The 15,928-nt window shown below is 47.8% G+C and overlaps 1 protein-coding gene across 5 annotated transcripts in view; it reads left to right on the top strand.

The window, feature by feature from the left end:
* Positions 1 to 15,928, top strand: part of DAG1 (dystroglycan 1) — a 54,229-nt gene that overhangs the window by 14,993 nt on the left and 23,308 nt on the right. The window contains exon 1 of one of the 5 annotated variants that reach the window (XM_033131730.1): positions 8,078 to 8,231. The exons of the other annotated variants lie outside the window; for them this stretch is intronic. The gene's annotated coding sequence lies outside the window, so the exon portion shown is untranslated. Of the gene's footprint in view, positions 1 to 8,077; positions 8,232 to 15,928 lie in introns of those variants that run through there. 5 annotated transcript variants of the gene reach the window in all.

Below are 15,928 nucleotides of genomic sequence, written 5' to 3'. Positions count from 1 at the left end.
TTCCTTCTTCCTTCACACTGCCCTTTCTCCTAAGTCGCAGCTCCCCTGTCTTTTCACTATCTGTCCTCATTTTGTCCCCTCCCTACAACTTTCTTCTCTTCCTTTCCCCCTTTGTTTATAGGGTATTCTGACAGGGAAAAGGTTGTTTGAGGCCTAGGAGGGATTCTCATCCTGCTTGATGGCTCTCCACTTGGGGGACTGGAAGCCTCAGTTTACCCATCTATAAAATGAAGGTGTTGGTTCTGATAACTTAGATGGTTGCCTCAGACTCTGTCCTATGAGTATTGTGTTTTACAAATTTTCTGTTTCAAAGCTATTTTACAGAGTTTTCCTGCTTTTCCATTTAGGGCACAGCCGCAGCAGCAGAGTAATGGAGAAACGGGTAGAGGGCTCAGCCCGAATCTGGTCTTTCCCCATATCTGCACCATTAGGCCGGATGGGCTGGATGAACAATGGAAGGTTCTGTGGGCTATGGTCGTGGCCTCACCTGCTCATCTCCAGCTCTGGGACAGAAACTTGCCTTACAGAAAAGAGAGATGTGTCAGCTGCCAGTGCTGCTGCCATGCTGGCAGGTGGCTGAAAATGTGGGCCTGTGGAGAGCGACAGTATGGCTTCAACGTGAGAGTAGGCTGAGGCTCCGGGCCAGGAACTTGTCAGCTGGTCACGGCTGTCTTGTGTGCAAGCCCCTCCCCAGTTTACCCCAGAATTAGATGGGCACAGGCCTATGTCTGGTATGAGGGTGATTCTGTGATCCCCTCAGCCAGCGCCACTGCCTGATGGGCTGTTGCTGGGAGGATGTGCGGGTGAAGGGCTGTGCTCACAGGTGGCCTGTACCTTGGTGTATAGCCAGCCTCTTGCCCGTCAGCTGGGCCTTGCCCCGGAGAAGAGCGCTCACGTGACGTACCAGCGTTTATCGGGCCTTTCCACCGTGCTGAGACACTTAACATGCGCTTGTGGGGGTTTTGTTTGCTGTGCTATTATTTCACACATTTAAACTTTCATTTATTTTATACTTAGATAATTTTTAATTAATCTTTTGTTTTTGTTTTTGTTGAAGGAGGGCTCACAGGGGCCCATGCGGGGATCGAACCGGCAACCTTGGTGCTACCAGCACCACGCTCTAACCAACCGAGCTAACTGGCCACCCTACTGAAATAATTTTGAAGCCAACTAAATTTAGGTTTTTGCATCCTGTGTGTTCACTAAGGTTGCTTAGGCCCAAAGAGGTAGACTAGGTTTTGTTTTTTTGTTTTGAATCCAAGTTTTGTGAGGGCTGTCCTTTAAGGAGAGAATGTAAGGAATTCCAGAGTCAGGGAGGCGTGGGTGTACTGGAGGGAGGGCGGAGAGGCCGCTGGGACGGCTCAGGAGCTGCCCTCACGAGTGGGTGTCAGGTGGCCAGCAGCAGCAGGCATGGCGGTGAGGGAGCCCTGAATCTCCTGTATGAGAGATCTAAACCACTTCATTGAAAAACTGAGTTTCTCGGGATTTTGTGAGGTCAAGGCCACAACCATGGCTAGTTGCTTAGGAGGTAAAGCAGGAGTTAAAGCCATGTTTTCTGGGTTTGGCTGCCCTGGCTTTCTTTGGTATTTGTGATCAGCTAAGTTTCACCTTAGGTGTGGGCAGATAGCAGGCAGGTGAGCAGGCAGGCCCTGATCAAAATTGTCCCAGGCCAGAGCTGAGTTTTCTCATTCTTCAGGCTTTGAAAATCTACTCATTCACTGAACTAGCAGTGTTTGCTGGGTTTTTTTTTTTTTTTTTGACATCACTATTTCTTTAAAAATTGAAGTATAATTTACATGTATCAAAATGTATAAATCTTAAATGTACAGCTCGACACATTTTTTTATTTATGTATGCATTTACTCTGTGTGCCTCTCTTACTGAATATTAGGTCTCTGACATCTGGGTGGTTCTGTACAGTGGTTTGTTTTCTTTTGTTGTTGTATAGTATTTCATATATAAATATACCACAGTTTACTGCTTTTCCTGTTGGTGGACATTTGGGTTGTTCCAGTTTTTGACCATCATGAATAATAGTGATATGGATGTTCTTGTCCATATTTTCTGGGTAATACCTACGAGTGAATTGCTGGATATATTTGGTGTTTTAATTACTGGGAATTCTGTTTATATGCCTCTTGTTGTATTTCATTTTGGAACTTTCTGTTATGGAGAATTTCAAGTACACTTAAAGACAGAATAGTACATGAATCCCATGCACCTATTACCAGCCCGACACCTGTCAGCCTGTGACCACTCTTGCCCCATTCACACTCCCACCCACTGTCCCCCCCCACATTATTTTGAAGCCTATCTCAGACCTGTCGTTTCATTCATCGATAGTTGAGTGTGTGTCTCTAGAAGACAATGTGACCACAACATCCGCTGAGGGGCTTCCAGCTCAGCTTCATGCTGGTGTTTTCTCTGGGAGTTTATCTCATGGTCCTCCTGGGGGTGTGTGGCTCCCACTTCCTGTTACTCATCTTGGAGTTGCCTAGGTCTCCTGAATTTTTCAGGCAGCCTTTGAACCAGGAACCAGCATGGTATAGAGTTGGGAGGGTCATCTTAGGACTTTGGAATGTCAGTTGCTGTTGAGGTCACCACTTTCTGTTGGGTTAATTGCTCGTGTGTACAAGTTAGGCTGATCTGAGAGAAAGGTCAGCGTGGATCGGTCCGTACTTCTGTGCTTAGGCACGTGACTGCCTGTCCCAGATGGTGGCACTGGCCTGGGATAGATGGCTGTTTCCCCAGTGCCCTCAGAGTGTGGAGGGTGCACCTCCAGGACAGCTGGGTCTAGCCTGCCTCCTGCCCCTGCCCCTCAGTCAGAGGACAGTAGGCATCGGACGGAGATTTAGAAATGTTATTTAGGAAAGGTTCAAGTTTCTAAGAACAGGGAAACCACAGTGTAAAGATTAGACTCGGGAGCCCCCAGATACCCTCTGGCTTCCCTCGCCTGCCCTCCCTGTGCTCAGCACTTGCATCTGATTACCCCCTGCCCCGAGTTGCTCTCGAGTGGGCCCAGAGGGCTGGTCCAGGCAAGCAACAATAGGAGCAGAGAGCCCCACAGAGACCTTATTATGTGGAATAATTAGCCCATAAATTCTCCATAGCAATTTTCCTCTGAGGTAGTCAAGTTTGACTAGAAAAACATAGCACCATGTTTTGATTCTTGAATCGCCCGGATGCTCCCCCGCCTTTATTCTTACGCTGCCTGACTATGACGTGCCAGTGCTCCCAGTGAATTGATGACACTGCTGCCCCTCAGCCCATTAATCAAGCAGTACGAGAGGCAAAATGCTGTCTCCTGCTGTTTCAACCTGTCTCGCCTTCCTCCTCCTTCCGTCTCATGTCATAATGAAGGAGTTTGACAGTAACTCAATTTTAGTGAAAGTAAGGGGAAAGTCATTCATATCTTTAGGTGGGGAAGGTAAGGACCCGTCAGCTGATGGCATCTTTGTGAAGCTTACTGTATGGCTTCTGAATGGTGACCGGGAATCTGCTACGAGGAACCCCTGGCTTCAGGGGGTTCTGCATTTGGCTCTGGGACCTCTGCACTTGGTGATGGTTTGGTCGGGGGTTTTTCCTCCAGCAGGGAAGGTTCCTGGGAAGGGAAGATGAAACTATTTTTAATCTTAAGCAAACATAGCCAATGTAGTAATTTCAGGCCCCAGTGTTTGACATGTTCTTCCATTATAACCCAAGTCACTCTTAAAAACAAATGAAGTCCTTTTTTGTATATTTTGTGTTTGTAGTGTTTCTGGAGGAAAATGCCTTTAAAAGGTCCTCATTTCCCCTTATGAACTTAGGCTTGGGGGCCTGGCAAGCGGTGTGTTTTGAGTCATGCAATCTGGGGGTTTGTTCCTAGTGGACAAGTGCTAGGGTGTGAGGTAAGTGGGGGGTTGGGGTGACAGGCTCCCACAGTTTATAGTCGTCTGCCTCACAACTGTTGATGAATAGCCCTGCTTTGCCAGGGAAGAACCGAGGCCCTGAGAGGGGCAGCGGACCATGCCCTATGCTCCTTTTTCTTACCACTGATTTTCTTGCCATGTTTTTGTAACTTTTAAATTTTGAGATAACTTCAAACTTACGGAATAATTCCAAGAATAGTAAAAGGGACTCCTAAATACTTTTACCTTGAGTCACCATTTGTTAAAAACATTTTGCCTTGTTTGTTTGTCATCCTCTCTCTTTTCTATCTATCCTTTTTTCCTGAACCATCTATGAGTAATTGGCAAACATTATGCCCCTTTACTCCTAAATACTTAATTGTGTACTTTCAAAGAATGAGGACATTCTCTTATGTAACCATCGTACATCTATCAATAGGAGAAGCTTGAACATTGGTGTAATACCTGATCTGCAGCTCACATTCATTCGGGTTTCCTTACTCGTCCCAGTAGCGTCTTCGATAGCCCCGTATGAGTAGGCACGAGATACTGGTTTGTCCTGATGATCAGCTCTGGGTAAGGAGGTTTCCTCTACTGCCTGGCATTTTTCTCTCCTGTAAAGTTGCTGTTTTTCCCTTCGCAATTAACTAATTTATAGGGGGGACACTTTGAGGCTATGTAAATATCCTTTTCATCCGCAAACTTTGACCCTCTACTTTCAGCATCCAGTGCTGCTTCGAAGACCATCATTCCTTCTGTGTTCGTTGTCATCTTTCTCTAAGAAAAGCTTTCTCATCCCCCATATATCTATTCATCGGCTTATTTATAGTAGTTCTTATTGATAACTTGTTCAATGTGATATAGTCCATTCTTGTCATTATTCATTTTGATGCTCAGATTGTCCCATATGTGGCCAGTGCACGCCCCTTCTGGCTGGTTTCTGTGTTCTTTTGATACGTCCTCAACATTGTTTGAGCACTCCTGACTTTCTGGTGCAACAAGATTGTCTAGGCAACGTGCCCCAGCCTGGCTTCAGCCCTTTTTCAAGGAGCCTTGGTTCCTTTTAGTTGAAGTGGTGCTTAGAAACCACGATATGGGTGAATGGCACAAATTTGTGTTTATTGAAAGTCTTTTAAAATAAATATATTATTTGGTATTCTGTTACTTCATTATGTTGCAGTTGAATAAAGGAGTTTCATGAGTGTCCAGTTTTTTACTTTTGTTCTGCATGGAACAAGTGACACATGATAGATACTAGCAGAGTAAGATGGGCTTTAGCAACAAAATATTAGGTTGGTGCAAAGGTAATGGCGGTTTAAAAGGTTAATTGCAGAAACCGCCATTACTTTTGCACCAACCTAATAAAAGAAGACCCTGCCTGCTCAAAAAGAATTTATTTCTACCTCGGTAGGGAAATGATCAGATCCAATGAGCTGATTTCTAAAGAGGAAGGATATACTTGAACGTTAATGCCAGGGCCCCTTGTTCTGGGCTGTGGACTGCCTGAAGCCCACCCAGCTCTGTGAGGCAGCACCCACAACTCTGTTGTCAGATTTGAATTAATGGTGCAGCGTCCCTCGAGTCAATGGAACAGATGTGCCCTGGTGTTTCAGGTGGTCTTTGACACAGTTTTCCCCCAGGTGGGTGCCAGTGCCATGGGAAGATGTGGGTCTGACCTGTGTCCTCTTTGTGCCATCAGTAGCTTGTGTGAGCAAATCGGATCTGGTCCCTGCTCACACTTTTCTGAGACTCTGATGAAGAAGGAAAGATGATGGAGAGCCAAGTGGATAATGGAGGCCCGAGTTGGGCAGGTTTCCTGAAGCATCAGCATTTAGGGGGCTGGAAGCCAGAGGGTGAGAGGTAGTTAGAAAAAAACCCCACTTAGCAAGTGCTCATGAGTACTTTAGTGCGCCAGGCAGTGAGGGTGGGACCTGATCCACGGGCAGCTGTCAAAAAGAGCTGCCGGGAACACAAGAACCACGTGATGGCAGTTGTGGCTCGGGCGAATTAATCTGGTGAACTGGCTTCAAGTCCTGGCTCTGCCTCTTACTCGGTGTGGACCTCAGTTTTCTCATGTCTTAAAGGAGACCTCAGCTGTTCCGCAGAGTGGCTGTGACCCAGAGTCTCTGCCTTAAGGCGTTGCAGCATCCAGAACGTGATACTCCTTATGGCAGTTGGGTGCAGGGTAAACCATAGTCATTGAAAGAGGCAGTCTCTGCACAGGCTGAAGGGCCGACGTGTCACCTTCAGTTCACTGTGACGGTGGACCTGTGAGGTCAGTGACAGCATAGTCCCCATTTCACTGATGTGAAAACAAGCTTGGGCCCCTTAGGTAGTGGAGGCCAACTTCAGATGCTTGGTGAGTGGAGGCGGAGACTACTGCAGCCTCTCCGACCCTCAGGAGGGCTGAGGGCAGGAGGGAGCACAGCACCGGCATCGCTCCTGCTCCCACGAGGGGCCCGTGCTGTCTCTGAGCAACACTGATGCGTTTTGTGATGCGGCTGGGACCTCGGGGAAAAACTTGCTAGAGGATCTGGAATTGCGGGTTTGAGGTTTCGGTGAGAATTTTAATACAGAGTCCTTGTCCCTGGTGGGGATTGGTCAGGTGGGTTGGGTCGATGGTAGGCCGCTGCATTTCCAAGCCCTTTTCCTCAGCTGTGCACCAGTTTTCAATTCCTTCATTACCTGCTCTCTGTGGGGATGAGGCCCTGAACCATACTGTCCGCCTCCTGTTCTGTTTCAGAGCTGCTCTGTCTAATTTCGAGCAGGGTTTACTTTACAGTTGGTTGGAATTCTGCCCCCTCCCCGCCCACCCCCCCACGACATCAGAATCTTTGGTGTGGGACCCAGGCATCAGCTTTCTAAGTCCCCTGCCCAGGTGACAATGGCCAGCCAGGGTCGAGAGCCACTGCCCCAGAGTTTGGCAGAGCTTGTATCCTTGGTTAAGTAAGAAAGCTAGCCTGTCTCACAGGCGGAACTGGGCACTCAGAAATGCCGATAAACATGCCCATGAGATGGACCAAAGCTCCTCTGAGGAAGATGGTCACGTGGAAACAAGCCTTCGCTGGCCTGGGGAGGCCAGTGCATCAGAAAGGGAATTCTTATGCCTGACACTGGAAATGTCTAGTTGGTTTTCAAGTGGTAGAGCAAAGGGAAGAAGTGAACTTGGGTCTAGTGCCCACATTTGAGGAAAAACATTGTGTCAACTCACCAACCAAATGTGTGTTGAGCACCTGTTGCATTGATTGGATGTAGTGGGAGTAAGCCTTCCAGGGAAAGGGGGCACGATTGTGCTGTGGGAACACTGCAGCCTGCTTCAGGGGAACCTCTGTGGGCAGAGGCAGTGAATGAGTGGCAGGGATTGGGCCTGCTAGGAGCGGAAGAAGAGCACTCCTGGACTGGCGAAGGAAGGGTGGCCTCAGGACGGGAGGGCTCGAAGCTAGTCCTGCAGAGAAGCAGACACCTGAGGGTGCAGTAGACATCTCTGCGCTGGGCAGTGATGCAGTGTCCTAGCTTGTGGAGAAGGGAGGCCACCGGGCCCCGAGGCCAGGGCGCATTCTTGGCTCTTTGACCTATTTGAACTTGACTGGAAGGCTGGGTCTTAGCCCACATCACTGCGTGGTGGCCATGGCCCATCTCCCAGGGAAGGACAAGAGAAAGCAGGTGTCTGCATGCACCCCATGCCCTCCCCTCCCGAGCTCTCGGATGGACAGACCCGTCTAGGAGGTCACTCTTTCTGAGGCCTTGGCTTTCCTTGATTGGTGCTGACGTGCACGCTCCTCTACCTTGGCCAGCTCCTGCTGTCCCAGCCCCCACCGAACCAGCCTAAGCCCAGGACCCAGGTGAATTTGACCCTATTCCAGCCCTCGGGACATCCAGTCTAGTTGGGAACGTTTTTATTGAAAAACAAGGGAAGCTCATGTTTCTTGAGACTTTAATCTTCTAAGTAATGGCACGCACTTTCGTTTTTATGGTATTCATTTGTGAAGAGATTGCAACTCAAATGGAATGGAGTTGGAATTAAAGAGCAGGTGGAAGAAGATGGGATGGTGTCTGATCCTGAGTAAGGGGGTCAGAATTTGTTGAATAAGAATCATTAACAAAATACAATTCTTATTGTGTGTTTATAAAGTAGTTGGAAAACAATTGCTGTTGCTCTGTTGCACCTGTTGTTGCTCTGCTCTCTGCAGTGCGGGGACCTCTGATCTCAGTGAATGAAGTTAGAACATGTTCGCTTTGCCTTCAGAATGTTTGGAAATGATTTCTGCAAAGTCTGCTGTGTCCAGGGCCACGACAAGAGCCATGCACTAACCACTGACAGGCCAGCAGCGCACGACCAGACAGGTACTGTGCCAGGTACTTGCTGAGTCTGAGACGCTTGTGTCTGTGGCCCCAGGGTCAGTGTCAAATTTAATAAGTTAGTCTGTAAAAGCAGAAAATAGCTGAGATCCCTGGATGCATTGCAAGTATTTTGAAAAACAGGTTTGCAAACTTTCAATTTGCGGGCTTTGAATTAGCTGCAGTTGTTTACTTCCCAGAGCTGACCCTCCCAGAAGCTGCTGCTAAAGTTTGCAGCTGCACTTAACCTTGTGGTGGGAGAGGTGGAAACTCTGTGTCAAAAGTGGGCTGGGCCACTTCCTGCTTCTTAGCCCTCCTGCAAGTGGAGAGTTTGAGCGACTCTGAGGTGTCTGTGGATATGAGTTTATAAAGAGAGCTTGATTAAGGAAAACAAAAACAAACCTCTAGCTCCCTAGATAAATGCTACTAATGCTATTAATAATTGGTGAACTTGCTGTATTTTTAGTTCGTTGTTCCAAAGAAGTCTGGATTCTCCTCTGATCTTTTGCTGAATACAGCTGGTAATGGTCTAAGGCTGGCAGAGGACCGGAGGGCTCCCCCTCTCCGGGTGAGAACCATCTCTGGGGAGCCTGTGTTCCCTCATTGCTCCCTCCCCAGCCTGGAGGCAGGTTGATGGGTGGGATACTTACTTGGATTGAAACAGCCAGCCAGATCCAGGAAGGAATCCACAGAGAGGGATCCACAGAGAGGGAGTGAGGACGACTGGTTTTGTGACCATTTTCTCAACCATGTGAGAAAGGCGCTCTCCCTGGTCCTCATTGGTTGCTGTGCTGCCCGTCTTGGCCCGTCTTGTCTCTGCATCCCCCATGCCCCCAAACCGAAATCTCCAAGGATAACTAGGGGGAGGGACAGATGGAGGGACAAGGCCGCACATCCTGTTTTAGCCATTAGGCTCTGTAGGGCAGCTTTAGTCTGAGAAGAGAGAATCACAGCTCCATCTGGTTTACTCACTCTCTCTCTCCTGCCTGTGACCTCAGCCTTCCTGTCCTTTTCCTCTTACTGACCAAGGAAGTTCTGAGAAGTCGGGGTGTGGTTAGCGCCCCCCGCCCCCCAGTGGCCAGCCTGTTAGGAGGACTGTGTAGCCACAAGTCTCTCCCAGGTCATCTTTAACCCTGTGGGAGATAAATGCGAAGCAGAGGTTCCTGACTTTTGATTAGGTATATTCTTAAGCCCACAGAACTTTTAAGATTCATTGGATAATCTGCTACAATGAGAAGACATAAAGTAAATTTTCCATTTATAAAAGAGGTCCTTTAAGTAGTTAGCTCCCAGCACAAATGATTTACATAGAGACGGGGAAGGGCAGGGCACCTGTGTGTTCACCTTAGGAGCCAGTTGAAGATTCATGGGAAATAAAGATAAAGCATCTGAAAAATTAAGCTGTGAGCTGGTGGGATCTCTGTCCACCTGAGCTGTGGGAGTCCATCCGTGCCTGAAAGGAGCTCAGCTTGGAGATTCAGATCCCAGCTCTGAGTACCTTCCATGTATCAGGAGGTTCTGGCCACCACTGACAAGTACTTTGCAGCTGCTACTTTCTCCCCAGAACTTGGGAATATGTAAATTACAGCTGCACTCTTTTGTTAAGATGGAAGATCTTTTTGCATTTGTCCTTCCCTTATCGCTTGTAATTTTTCATCCTTGGATTCTAAAAGGCAGGAATTAATTTTCAAATAATTACTACAGAGTGGAAACCCACTTTTTCCTTTGTGCTAAGGGAATGATCAAAGCTGGCAGAAAGAAGGGGTAGAGGCTGTGGGAGGTGAGGACAAGGGTGTCTTCAAGGACTTCTTCAGTTGTGTTAACCTGGGTGTAAATCCGCATTGTGGCAGAGGGCCGGCTGCTGGGATTTCCTGGAGCGTTGAGGAGGACGAAAGTCCTTGGGGTACTGGGTTTTCTCCCTCTTCCGTGGTGTAGAGGTGCCTGAACTGGACACAACGCTCTAAATAAATCTTTGCCGTGGTCCTTGGGAAGCCCGGCATCCCCTGTCGGGCAAGGCCAGCAATGCAGGAGCTGACGCGATCTGGCCCAGGAGTTTTGCCTTCACCAATTCGCAGGGAACTGGTGCCCGCAGGTGCCCTCTGGGCGAGCCTGAGGTCAGGCACGGCAGGCATTCGTGTCCTGCTAGTTTGCTGCTTCACCGCCTGGTGGGAGGAGGACGGCTGTGGCTTCACAGAGTGGGGCTTCCAAAGTCTGCTAGGCCGTCTTCTGGCTGTTTTGTTCCTGCCTTTAGAAGCGCACCTTTAAAACCTACCAGGGAAGTTTGTGATTATTTAAATCTTGTAGCTGTGGCAAGGCAGAGGTAGGTAGACAGGCCAATTAGACAGCTGTATGTGGGAGGGAAGGAATTCTGCCAGCAAGAAAGTCTGAGCGAAGGGAGTGGATGCTAGTTGTGTCTTGTCCTTTTTTAAACAAGGTTTGTTGATCTGTAAATTTCTGGCATCGTTGAAATGTTCTTGATGGTTGAGCCTTAAGAATGGGGCCCCAAACAAGAATGTGACCAAAAGTGTGTTGCAGCCTTAATCACTGAAGGTTGAAGTATTTGCCTAGAAAAACACTCGGATGGTATTCTACAGTGAAGATGCAAGAACTCACAGTCACCAAGTAGGGGCCGGGTGGGACACCCCCATTTGGCTCCTGAGGCTTGTATTGTGAGGCTGCTGGCTGGGCCAAGGGCTGCAGTAAGAGGGGTGGCGCTGAATGGGGGTGGGGGAGGGGGCTGGGGCCACCTGGACATTTCATTTCACTCCTGTTTTGGAGTCTGATTAGCCAGTTACGTCAGGGAAGGCCAGCAGTGGCACACTTTTTCTAAACTTAATTCTTTGAAGTCAGATTAGCATATTAGTTTTGAGCTACGGCACTTATTTTTAATCTTTTGTATTATAGTATAACGGAGAATGGAGCAGAAAGCTTAGCTTTTAACTTCAAAGTGTGAAATCAGGTGATTACTGCTTTTGTGCTTGGTTAATCATTTCTGGGATTTAGAGGAAACCCTTTCTCTCCCTGTACTCTGATGGCTGCTGAGTGCCTGCTTGGGGCTAGCAGACCCCTGCAGTGGACATCCCCTGTCCTGGCAGCCCTGTCCTGCCTTGACCAGGACAGACACCGACTGCCCTGCCCTCACAGTCGTCCCACTACCTTTCTGCTGAGATGGAGAGGTGGCGACATAGGGAAGTTTGAGGAGCAGAAGGTAACTTTTAGTTTCCTGTAATCATCTACTTGGAAAATGCCTATTTGTAATATAAGTACTTAGTTTATGACCTCTTGTGTTTTATGTTTTAGTAATGTGTATAAATCTTAATTGAATATTTTTATATGAAATTTGGGAAGACTGCATGTATCACAAATGAAGCTTCATACCTAGCCCGGAGTAGGGAGCCATAAATATGCACTGAAGTGTTAATTATTGTTGGGCTGTCTTGAGATAATTGTAATTTGCTTTAATTGGGTTCTTGGATGCCACACGGGTCTTGGATGTGGTAATTCATTCCCACTTGGATTCTGCTGAGTCTGGCCGCCCACCTCTGGCACTTCCTTCCCCACTGCCACCCCACCTCCCAGTCCAGCTGCTGCAGCCAAATGGGCAGTTAGACCTGGGCTCGTCTTGGGGCTTAGTTTACCCTTCTGTGTCCTCAGTGCCTTCCCTGGGCATCAGTGATTAAAAGACTGGACCTAAATTTAAGCCTCAAGTGTTTTTTCTGAAGTCTAATTGATGTAGCTGAGTAATTTTTTTTTAAACATCTATTTATAATTGTGGTAAAATACACGTAACATAAATTTTGCCATCTTAACTATAAAAGTTTTAAATTGTAAAAAGCATATAACATAAAATTTACCACCTTAACCATTTTTAAGTGTACCGTTCAGTAGTGAGTAATGTTTAACAGCATAGGGAGTTCAGTGGAGTGTAGAAGGAACTGTTTTTTCAGTGAGCTTTATCCACATAAAACGTTAAAAATCTACCCAGGTTAGAAACCATGGTACAGTGGAGAATTCAGCCCTGGGTTTTGAACCTTGTCTTTTTTCCCTTCTTCTAGGACCGGTTGCACCTGAGTGAGTTTGTACCCAGGTATTAAACCCTTGCTTCCTTCCTGCCTTTGTTGAAAAAAACCAAACCACCATCAGCAGAAACCACTGCCCTTCCTGGACCTCTGCTTTTGGTATCTGTTTTAAGTGAGAACTTGCAAGAGTTTTCCAAGTGAGGAAAGTGAAAGCAGCTTTTCTGTTTGGTAGACTGTTGTGTAGTGCTTGCTTCTCAGAGGTGGTCATTTTTTTCCTCCCACATGTTTTTACTTTTAAATCTCTTGCTGTGCGGGGGGACCCTGGACCCCTTTGGTGGGTTGCTCAGCTCCCTGCTGGTGTCTACACGGAGCTGCCCCCACACCCAGGTGATACTCCCACAGCACACAGACCTCATGGTAGCGAAACCTCACCTGCCTCTGGAGCCGCAAGCAGTTCTGGAGTGACACCTTGAGTCTTCACCAGAGACTTTGCTCAGCACCTTCTTCCTCTGACGCCAAGGAGTGAAAAAGGTCGGCTTTGAGCTCAAAGCGGAGAAACCTGCCGGTCGTTTTACTATTTGGAGCCCAAGTAAACAGTGACTTCACACTATTTTCCATTGTGTTGAGTATATCCTGTTGGCTATCAGGCTGAGCAGTTTTAAATTGGTTAACCCTCCAGAATTTTTATATTGTTAGACTGACATTTAACTTCTGAGTGTCTGGACAAAAGCCTTTTGCTAGCTGGAGCCTAAAGTGGTGGTTGTAGTCAAGTTTGCTTTTGACTTTTCAAAAACCATTTAAAACAGGGACATGGAATATTATGATGTTAATTTGGTTCTTAAAAGAAAATCTCCTTTTCCTTAATTCTTTTAATTACCATGGCAGATGTAGCCATTAGACAGTTTAAGTACTATTTTTAGATAACAAAGCTATGGGAGAGTGGGGGTTCCTGGAAGTGGTGGGTGGGCTGCCTCTGCCTCATTTTGTATAGTTAATAAGGGGTTGAATCACACAATGTTTCCTTCATTCTTAGAAAGTAAAACCTAGTAGGGAGCTGTTCTTTCAGAGTCTTTCGTGAGGGTATCTTAAGGTTTCGTTCTCTGTGGATTTATATGCATATGAAGAAACAGTACGTTTACTATGTGTTGAGTTGGTGCCATGTACACATTCACGCCTCACATTTATTGAGTGGAAAGCATTTACTAACTGAGCCTCCTGCGCGTATGGGGCACCCGTTAGCTCTGGGGAGGCAGCCTGGACACCACAGAGCTGCTCCTCTTCTGGGGCTGGGATTCCAGAGGAATCTCCTAGTACCCAGGGACCCAAGGCTGTCAGGACAGAGTAGGGTCACAAGACTTGTGCATCATGGGCATATATCCCGCCCCTCCCCTTGCAAGGCACATGCTTCAGTCGCATACAGATAGGGATTAGTATGGGTGACAGAAGGAGTCTGTCCTGCTGAACTCTGCGTCAGATGCCTGGGCTCCAATCCTGTCACTGTTTTAAGGCTTTTGATTCCCTGGTTGTCTCCTTGCTAACTGATCTAGTAAACTTGAAATACACCTGCCTAATAAAAATGGTATGTATGTTTAATATATTTTGGTTTACAAAGGACCTCACTTGTTAAGCACTGCTGGAAACATGACTTTTTATTTCTGCCCCTCACTGGAGAGAGCCAGTGTCAGTGTTGGAGAAAGGAAGCTTGGGCATGGCCATTGGCAGGTGCAGGGGATGGCCGGCTCCACCCCAACTAGCTCTGGTTCCTCCTGATGAAGTGCTTCCCTGAAGTAAGCCTCAGGGTCTGGGGCTCCTTGGGCTTCTCACACAACCTAGTCTGTCCGCTCATGGTTGAATGGTACCCCAGGAGCCTGGTAGAGGTCCCCTGCTCAGATTGTCTTCGCTACCCCAGCCAGTTTTCTGTGGAGGCGCTGCCGCAGTGCTGCTGGCCCAGGGAGGGGGGTGGGTGGCTAGGGTACTGTAGGTTCTCCCCTGTGGCGCTCGTGGCTCCTGGGGCAGGAACGCAGACTTTTACCAAGAGAAGAGGGAGACAGCCTGAGGGGCTGCTCTGGGACACAGAGTCCCAAAGGACCGTGCTGTGTCCAGGCTTTGCGTCTGGGCCACTGTTAAGGTTTTTCTGCCCCCTCGGGACTAAGGATGGAACTCATGCGTGGCAGCGCTGCCTGTTTGTCACACTGGATGCCGTGGCCGTCGTAGCCAGGGGCTTCACCAAGGCTCTGGGAAGGGCATTCTTCACAGAGTTGGATTTCACTGAGCTCAGACTTAGTGGCGGGCACTGCACTGGGTACGGGCCCAGGGAAATGCCTTAGCCGGTCCCACTCCCCATTTCTCAGTAGGAGCCTCGGCAGCTTCTGTCCGCTGGACAGTGGTGAGTTCAGCCAAGACATTCTGAGCACTTCCTGGTGTTCCCGAGGGGCTAATGTAAGTAAGTGTGCATGTGCAGTGTTAAAATGAGTGGCCGTGTCAGGAAGACTGGGTGGCTCTGGCCGTAGTCGTTCTCTGGTTCCAAGCACCTTTCCTGCCGCCATGTTCTGACCACAGGCTCTGTGTGACCGGTTGAGTATGACCTCTTTTTGGGCCTCGTTCCCTGAAAAACGAGGAGAATCTCTGTAGGGCCTCCATCTCCGAATGACAAGCCTGCGAGTATGTGTATAACCCTTCCAGAGGGACATCCTAATAAGGGTGTGTGGGTGCAGCCTGCCAAGTTCCTAGTACGAGGAGACGTAACCCTTGCATGTAGGAAGCCAGCATCAGAAAGATACAAGGCTGCGTTTTGCCAAGTTGCAAAAAGATCTTTTCTCCCCAGAGCATGGAAAGCTAACACATAGCAGTTGGAGTTCTGCCTGGGACATCGCCCGCTGCTAAATGCAGAGCACTTAGTCATGAAACAGATACCCCATGTCGTCATGTGTCCGCAGATAGACTGAGCTTATGTTCTGGTAGGACAGGGTGTGTCTCAGACTGGTGCTGTTTTCAGATGAGCTGAGAATTTGAAAATGGAGAATCAGATTAGAAAAGTAAAAGGCGAACTGGATCTAATAAGTAGAAAAGTAAGTAAATTAAAGAGTAAAGACATAGGAAGAAGCTGAAAAACCAAACATCCTGTATCCTTCCCATTCATTCATTAGGTGTGTATCTGGCACTGCCTGTGTGCTTGGCATACATCAGTGATTGCAACAGATGTGTCCCTGCCCTTCCATAATTTACCACCCTTCCAACCAGCCGTGGGGTGTGCTGAGCCATGTACTAAATACAAGTTAAAATATATTAAGACAGGAAAAGGCCGTTGAAGGAAGCACTGTGCCACAGTAAAGAAAACTCTAAAGGTACAGTTAAGATACCATAAAATAAAAGCCCTAGAAAAATTTAAAAATTAAATGATAAAATAAACTATAAAAGGGGTAAAAAGCAGACAGGTAAGAAAGTGAGAGATGAAAACAACACAGAAGAGTTCGAAGAAAAGCCTTATAGGTTTTTTGGGGGTCTGAGGAGAAGTCTTTCACCCAGAGTACAGTGAACACTAGGTGTTGAGAAGTTGGGGTGTTTCCTTCCTTGCCGTTCCTGGAAGAGGACCCCGCAGAGGTCACTGGGAGTTAAGTGGTTCTTGGAACTGATGCCCACATGACCTGGCTTCTGAGTCCATGGTCGTTTGGTGTCCCCATGGAG

Source organism: Rhinolophus ferrumequinum, chromosome 17 (assembly GCF_004115265.2).
Source record: "Rhinolophus ferrumequinum isolate MPI-CBG mRhiFer1 chromosome 17, mRhiFer1_v1.p, whole genome shotgun sequence".
Taxonomy (NCBI): Eukaryota; Metazoa; Chordata; class Mammalia; order Chiroptera; family Rhinolophidae; genus Rhinolophus; species Rhinolophus ferrumequinum.
Note: the sequence above shows the minus strand (reverse complement) of the source record. Positions and strands in the feature narration are given on the sequence as shown.